At 43.8% G+C, this 7,019-nt stretch overlaps 1 pseudogene across 1 annotated transcript; it reads right to left on the bottom strand.

Annotated features, from left to right (window-relative positions):
* Window positions 1-1,260: 1,260 nt before the first annotated feature.
* LOC308240914 (elongation factor 1-alpha 1-like) lies at window positions 1,261-2,634 on the bottom strand (annotated as a pseudogene). The gene has a single exon. The product of its transcript is annotated as an elongation factor 1-alpha 1-like (transcript).
* Between the last annotated feature and the right edge of the window lie 4,385 nt (window positions 2,635-7,019).

Genomic DNA, 7,019 nt, shown 5'->3' with positions numbered 1-7,019 from the left:
TCCCTCCTCTCTGGTTTCGGGGTGCGTCACCCGAGAACCGCCACTGCCAAGTCACTGCAGCTTGACAGCTCCTGCGTTGAGCATCTGCTCCCTGATGGTCAGTGCATGTCATAGCAACCGGTCAGACAGGCGGAGGGACACTTAGCATATTAGCCTTTTATATATATATACTAGAGGCCCAGTGCACAAAATTCATGAGGGGGGGGGGGGCGGGGGCAGGAGTCCCTCAGTCCAGCCTGCACCCTTTCCAATCTGAGACCCCTCAGGGGATGTCACGTGGATTGGGCCTAACCACCTCTGCCTGCCTGCTTGATCACCCCTAACCACCTCTGTCTGCCTGCCTGATCGCCCCCTAACAGCTCTCCCCTGCTGGCCTGATCATGCCCCTAACTGCTTGCTCCCCCTCACTGACCTGATGGCCCCTAACCACCTCTGTCTTGGCCCTGCCACTGTGCCTAACCGCCTCTGCCTCAGCCCCCTGCAGGAGGAAGTGGGACATCTGGAAGACGTCTGGGTTGACCTGGTCTAATTAGCATGTTACTCTTTTATTAGTATAGATATAGATTATTCATGCATCTGTCTCCCCATCTCACCACCTCCTCAACTCCTCCAGAGGAGCAATCTTTTCTGACAGAGCCTAATGCTGGCATACTCTGGCCTAGGCAAGCATTCAGAGGTAGTCTGAACTTTGTTAATTGTTTAAATCTGCATGTATATGTTTCCACATTGGTCTGATTTTTCCAAATATTACCAAAAAAGGAAGAAAAGTTACATCTAATAAAAATGTTATCCCCCCCCCAAAAAAAATCCCTATTTTCAAAAAAATCTTTATTGACTATTTTTTAACTCATTTTTTAAAAAATCACTATTGACTGAGTGTCATCTCATATCATCCAGGTAAGTTGTTCAATTCAGTATTCACATCTTCCATTTAGTTTGTTTGTTTTGTTTTTTGGGTTTTTTTTCTCATTAAATTTTGTTATTTTAATGGGTTTCAAAATTCTATGACAGATTTTTGGTCATATTGTTTCCATTAAAAAGTACTGATTTTAAAAACTAATAACTTAAAAACTGCCACTCACACAAAAGAACCAAATGGTCCACAAAACATTCTCCTTTCCTTCTGAAGGGTTTAAGATGCATTGTAATCATGAACCAGTCTTTTACTATTCAACTTAAATGGCCAATTGAGACACACAGTCCTGAGACAGTTCTTCTACCTCTAAGACTGGGGTGGCAGGTGTAGGGAATAATATTCATTTAGCTTTCTGGGCAGACTTGGTGGCTTTGCCAGCTCCAGCTGCCTTCTTGTCCACTGCTTTGATGACACCCACAGCAACTGTCTGTCTCATGTCACGAACAGCAAAACGGCCCAGAGGAGGGTAATCAGAGAAGCTCCCAACACACGTGGGCTTGCCAGGAGCCATATCGACGATGGCAGCATCACCAGATTTCAAAAACCAAGGACCATCTTCCAGCTTTTTCCCAGAAGGATAATCAATCTTCTCTTTCGGCTCAGCAAATTTGCAAGCGATGTGAGCTGTGTGACAATCCAGCACAGGTGCATAGCCAGCACTGATCTGGCCTGGGTGGCTCAGGATAATCACCTGGGCTGTGAAGCCAGCTGCTTCCATTGGTGGATCATTTTTGCTGTCACCAGCCACATTGCCATGGTGAACATCTTCGATAGACACCTTCTTCACATTGAAGCCCACGTTGTCCCCGGGAAGAGCTTCACTCAAAGCTTCATGGTGCATTTCAACAGACTTCATTTCAGTTGTAATGTTGACGGGAGCAAAGGTGACCACCAGGCTGGGCTTGAGAACACTAGTCTCCACTTGGCTCACAGGGACAGTACCAATACCACCAATTTTGTAGACATCCTGGAGGGGCAGACGAAGGGGCTTGTCAGTTAGACCAGTTGGTGGCAGGATGCAATTCAGAGCTCCAAGCAGCGTGGTTCCACTGGCATTGCCACATTTACAGGTAACTTTCCATCCCTTGAACCAAGGCATGTTAGCACTTGGCTCCAGCATGTTGTCACTGTTCCAACCAGAAATTGGAACAAATGCTACTGTGTCAGGGTTGTAGCCAATTTTCTTAATGTAGGTGCTGACTCCTTTAACAATTTTCTCATATCTATTCTGGCTGTAGGGCAGCTCAGTGGCATCCATTTTGTTAACACCAACAATCAGCGATTTCACACCCAGTGTGTAGGCCAGAAGGGCATGCTCACGGGTCTGTCCATTCTTGGAGATGCCTGCTTCAAATTCACCAACACCAGCAGCAACAATCAGGACAGCACCGTCAGCCTGCAATGTGCCTATAATCATGTTTTTGATGAGGTCTGTGTGTCCTGGGGCATCAATGATGGTCACATAATACTTGCTGGTCTCGAATTTCTACAGGGAGATATCTATGGTGACACCACGCTCCCGGTCAGCTTTCAGTTTATCCAAGACCCAGGCATACTTGAAGGAGCCTCTCCCCATCTCAGCAGCCTCCTTCTCAAATGTCTCGATGGTTCTTTTGTCAATCCCATCACATTTGTAGATCAGATGGCCCGTAGTGGTGGACGCCAGAATCTACGTGTCCAATGACGATGATGTCGATATGACTCTTTTCCTTTCCCATTTTGGGTTTGATTTAGTGGTGGTTTTCACAACACCTATGTTCTGGTGGCAAACCCATTTCGAAGAAGCCACATCTTCCATTTAAAACAGAGGAGGAATTTTGTGCATTATTTCAAGCACTAGAGAAAATATCAAGATTGCTCACTCCTTGGTAATTCTTACTAATTTAAATAATCTGTATTATGTGATTAAGTCACTGAACCAGGAGTATACTGGGAAATCAAGTGAAGAAGAGCATGTCTGCTGAAAGCCCTGATGAAAACATTGGAAAGAGGATAAATTTACCCCAAGAAATGATAAAAGTCTATTATTAGCAATCTATGATTCATATAAAAACAAAGTGATAGATCATATTGAGTCATACTGTGTCTCCGTCAGTCTCCTAACATACTCTCTACCTTTGTTCAAAATAAAATATTCGTCTCTCTGATACAAATGAAAAATTACTTAAAATCCAGCTCTTTTTGCTGTAGTCAGATCTATTAATATATAGAGAAGAGATTTTTATGGCCGTACCTTCATTTCTTATGTCCTTGAATTACAATGACCCTGATGAAACACTAGAGCTCAGGGTTTTGCAGTCATGGGGTAAGTGAGGTTCTCTGGGGCCATGCCAACAGACTGCCTCTAAAGCCAATGTAGTTGCAATGGAAGGTCCCTCCAACTGGGGCTACCATTGCTATGTATTTCCAGCATTATCATATTTACCAAATCCATAAAACATTAGAACTCCTATTTTGTGTACATCTGAAGATGTCCCAATGTTTTTCTACATGTTTACTAAAATAATAAGTTGCATGACTCCACCAACCCTCAAAACTCTGTCATCATATTGTATACATCCTTAAACTACAGGTAGCCTTTAAAAGTCGAACAAATACTAGCATGCAATAATGTAAGGGAGAATTAGCAGAAGAATAGGTAGGAAATAAGAACTAAAGTTTGGATGGTGGAAAAAAATCTGTCTCAGAAATCTCAATAAGTCATAATTAAAAGAGAAAATACAACTTCAAAGCATTGTAATTGCTGCAAACAAATAAGCTAACCTTTTTTATTTTTTCAACATCCAGAAAAGGACAGGAAATCTGTAAGGGATGGCAAAAAGCTATCCTCTGTGTGCATGTTATCCTTAAAAGATTTACCCATCCAAATTGAAAGTGTTCAATTCCTTAAGACATTTCACATTATGTATGAAAAGAATAAGATTTCCAAATTATTTGAAGGATGAAGCAGCTAATATATCTCAATGTATCTATTGCGAAATAAGAAAAGCATATTTCTATAGTGGAAAATAACTTTTGTTTATTCTATGCCAGCAAGGGTGGCTTTGATTTTTAGAACATTGTAACATTCAATAGTGTTTTGCCCAACGTTCCTTTCAGGCCAGTTTTTACAGAAAACATTTGAGAAGAATGGGAAAGAAATAAAGCGTGAAAGAATAAAGTAATAATTTCAACTACTGGTGCACAGTAGTTCCTAAATTAAGCTCTCAAAGAAATGAGAAATGACACAAGAAAACATCCACTTTAGAGAGAGTTCATGATGATATGCAAACTGCTGCCAACTTGGACTTTGCTCATTAAAGTTTTAAGACTATCATCTGTGGCCTTTCTCAGAGGCAGCAGCCAGCACGTGATGGCTGTCTCATGCTATTTGTACACACATTAATTTGTAAAGAGATCAAAGTGATGCCTGAAAGGAAACAGTGAAGGGTTAGAGCCCACTAATGCCTGGTAGGATCTTTTTCCCATTATGGAACCAACACAATGCCTACACGTACACATATGTGCACACACATGTGCACACACATGATATACTGCTCTTCTTTTTTAAAATAGTTTCCTATTCTAGACATTCTCAAGATGAAAATATTGCCATAGTAATTGCAGTACTCTAGGGATCTGATAATGTTACAGCTCAGAATGTGGACTCTGAAGCCAGACTACACAGGTTTAAAACCTGTCTCTTCCATTAAAGCTGTATGACCTCGAGAAACTTACCTTCTCCATTTCTTAGTATTCTCATATGTAAAATAAGAATACGATCTACTTCATTCGGGCAGTGCCTTCAGCGGTCCTGGATCTGTCTCCTGCTTCAATAGTGTTTGGACAGAACAGACCCAGGGACACCCCTTCTCCCAGCCTCCAGCCACCCTCCTGTGTCTCATCCAGTCACCACCTTCAGAACCACATCTGGGACCAGCCAACACACCAGCTTCTTTTCTACCTTAACTCCTTATTGCCGAACAACCATGAGCTCCCAAATTCATCAGAATTATTCCACCGAGGTGGAGGCTGCGGCCAACCGCCTGGCCAACCTGCATCTGCGGGCTCCACACCTACCTCTCTCAGGGCTTCTATTGTGACCATGAAGATGTGGCTCTCGAGGGTGTGGGCCACTTTTTCCAGGAGTTGGCAGAGAAGTGGAGGGTGCTGAGCTTCTCTTAAAGTTGCAAAACCAGCACGGTGGTTGCATCCCCTTCCAGGACGTGCTGAAGCCTCCCAAGGTGAGTGGGCAGAACTCAGGGCCCATGGAAGCCACTCTGGCCTTGGAGTGGAACCTCACCCAGGCCCTCTTGGAGCTGCAGGCCCTAGGTTCTACCCGCAGGCCCTCAGCTCTGGGACTTCCTGGAGAACCACTTCCGGGGTGAAGAGGTGAAACTCATTAAGATGATGGGCAACACCTAACTCACCTCTGCAGGCTGCTGGCCCCCATGCCTCTCTTTGAAAGGCATGACTAGGAGCTTTTGGATCCCAGAGGCCTTTGAGGAGCCCCTGGTGTCTGCATCCCCCTGGTGTCTCTGGCTTTTACCTGAGTCTCTCCTCTAAACTACTAGCCATTCTTTTGACCATCTTGAAGCCCTCTCCCATGCATTGGACCAAATGAAACAATAAAGCTTTTTGCAGCAAAAATAAAATATAAAGATCTACCTTATTTGGTTGTTGAGAAATAACACTAGAAATATGAAAAAAAAAAAAGCAGCACATAATTATTAAAGTATGTAATAAAAGTATCCCCTTTAGTTTCTACTCAAAACATTTGGGACTTTTTTGTTGTTTCCCCCCCCCCCCCCCCCAGTTTTATTGAAATACTAGAGGCCTGTTGCACGATATTCATGCAAAAATAGGCCTTCCTTTCCCTGGCTTTGCTCCCGGCCACCCAGGAGCCTGCAAGTCCTCACTCCTGGCGGAGCACCACTCCTGTAGCTTCCTCCGCCGCCCCTCTCCCCCTCATAGCAGGCGTCCTGCCCCTCCCAGCTGCTCAGCGCTTGCATATGCAAATTGACCCGCCATCTTTGTTGGGTTAATTTGCATACTCACTCCTGATTGGCTGTGGGCGTAGCGGAGATACAGTCAATTTACATGTTTGTCTATTATTAGATAAGATAATAGACATATGGCAAAATATGTATAATATTTTTCTTTATCCATTCATCTGTCAATGGACACAGGTTGTTTACATGTCTTGGCTATTTGGTTATCCTATATAATAAAAGCCTAATATGCTAAGTGCCCAGTTGTCCGGTGGGCTGTTCAAGCAATTAAAGCATAATATGCTAATGGTATGCCAAGGCTGCTCAACCACTCACTATGATGTGCTCTGACCACCAGGGGGCAGACAGTCAACCGGTCGACCATTCGCTGTGACATGCACTGACGACCAGGGGGCAGATGCTCTGACTGGTAGGTTAGCGTGCTGCTGGGGTCTGGCCTATTGGGACTGAGCGAGAGGGGCCGGACATGCCTTGGAGCCCTCCCACGGTCCCTCCCCAGCTAGCCAAACTCCTGTGTCCCTCCCCAGCCCTGATCGTGCACCAGTGGGGTCCCTTGGCCTGGCCTGTACCCTCTTGCAATCCGGGACCCCTCAGGGAATGTCAGAGATCCAGTTTCGGCCCGATCCTGCAGGCCAGGCCGAGAGACCCCACTGGTGCATGAATTCGTACACCAGGCCTCTAGTTGTTAATAATACTGATGTGAACGTTGAATGCAGTGATATAGTGTTTTCGTTTTCATATATATTTCCATAAGTGGAATTGCTAAATCATATAGTAGCTCTATTTTTAATTTTTTCAAAATCTCCATACTGTTTTCCATAGTGGCTGTACTAATTTACATTCTCACCAACTGTGGGCAAAGTTTCTTTTTTCTTCACATCCTCACCAGCATTGGTTATCTCTCATCTTTTTGATGATAGTCATTCTATCAGGTGTGAGGTGATAGTTCATTATGGTTTTATTTTGCATTTCTCTAATTATTAGTGATGTTGAGCAGCTTTTCAGGTACCTATTGTCCATTCATATATCTTCTTTGGGGAAAAATGCCTATTTAGGTCCTTCACCCATTTTTAATTGGATTATTTGTTTTTTCTGCTATTGAGTTGTATGAT

The sequence above is a fragment of the Plecotus auritus genome (assembly GCF_963455305.1).
Source record: "Plecotus auritus genome assembly, chromosome: 2".
NCBI classification, from domain to species: Eukaryota; Metazoa; Chordata; class Mammalia; order Chiroptera; family Vespertilionidae; genus Plecotus; species Plecotus auritus.
The sequence above is the reverse complement of the archived record's forward strand: the minus strand, read 5'-3'. Positions and strand labels throughout refer to the sequence as shown.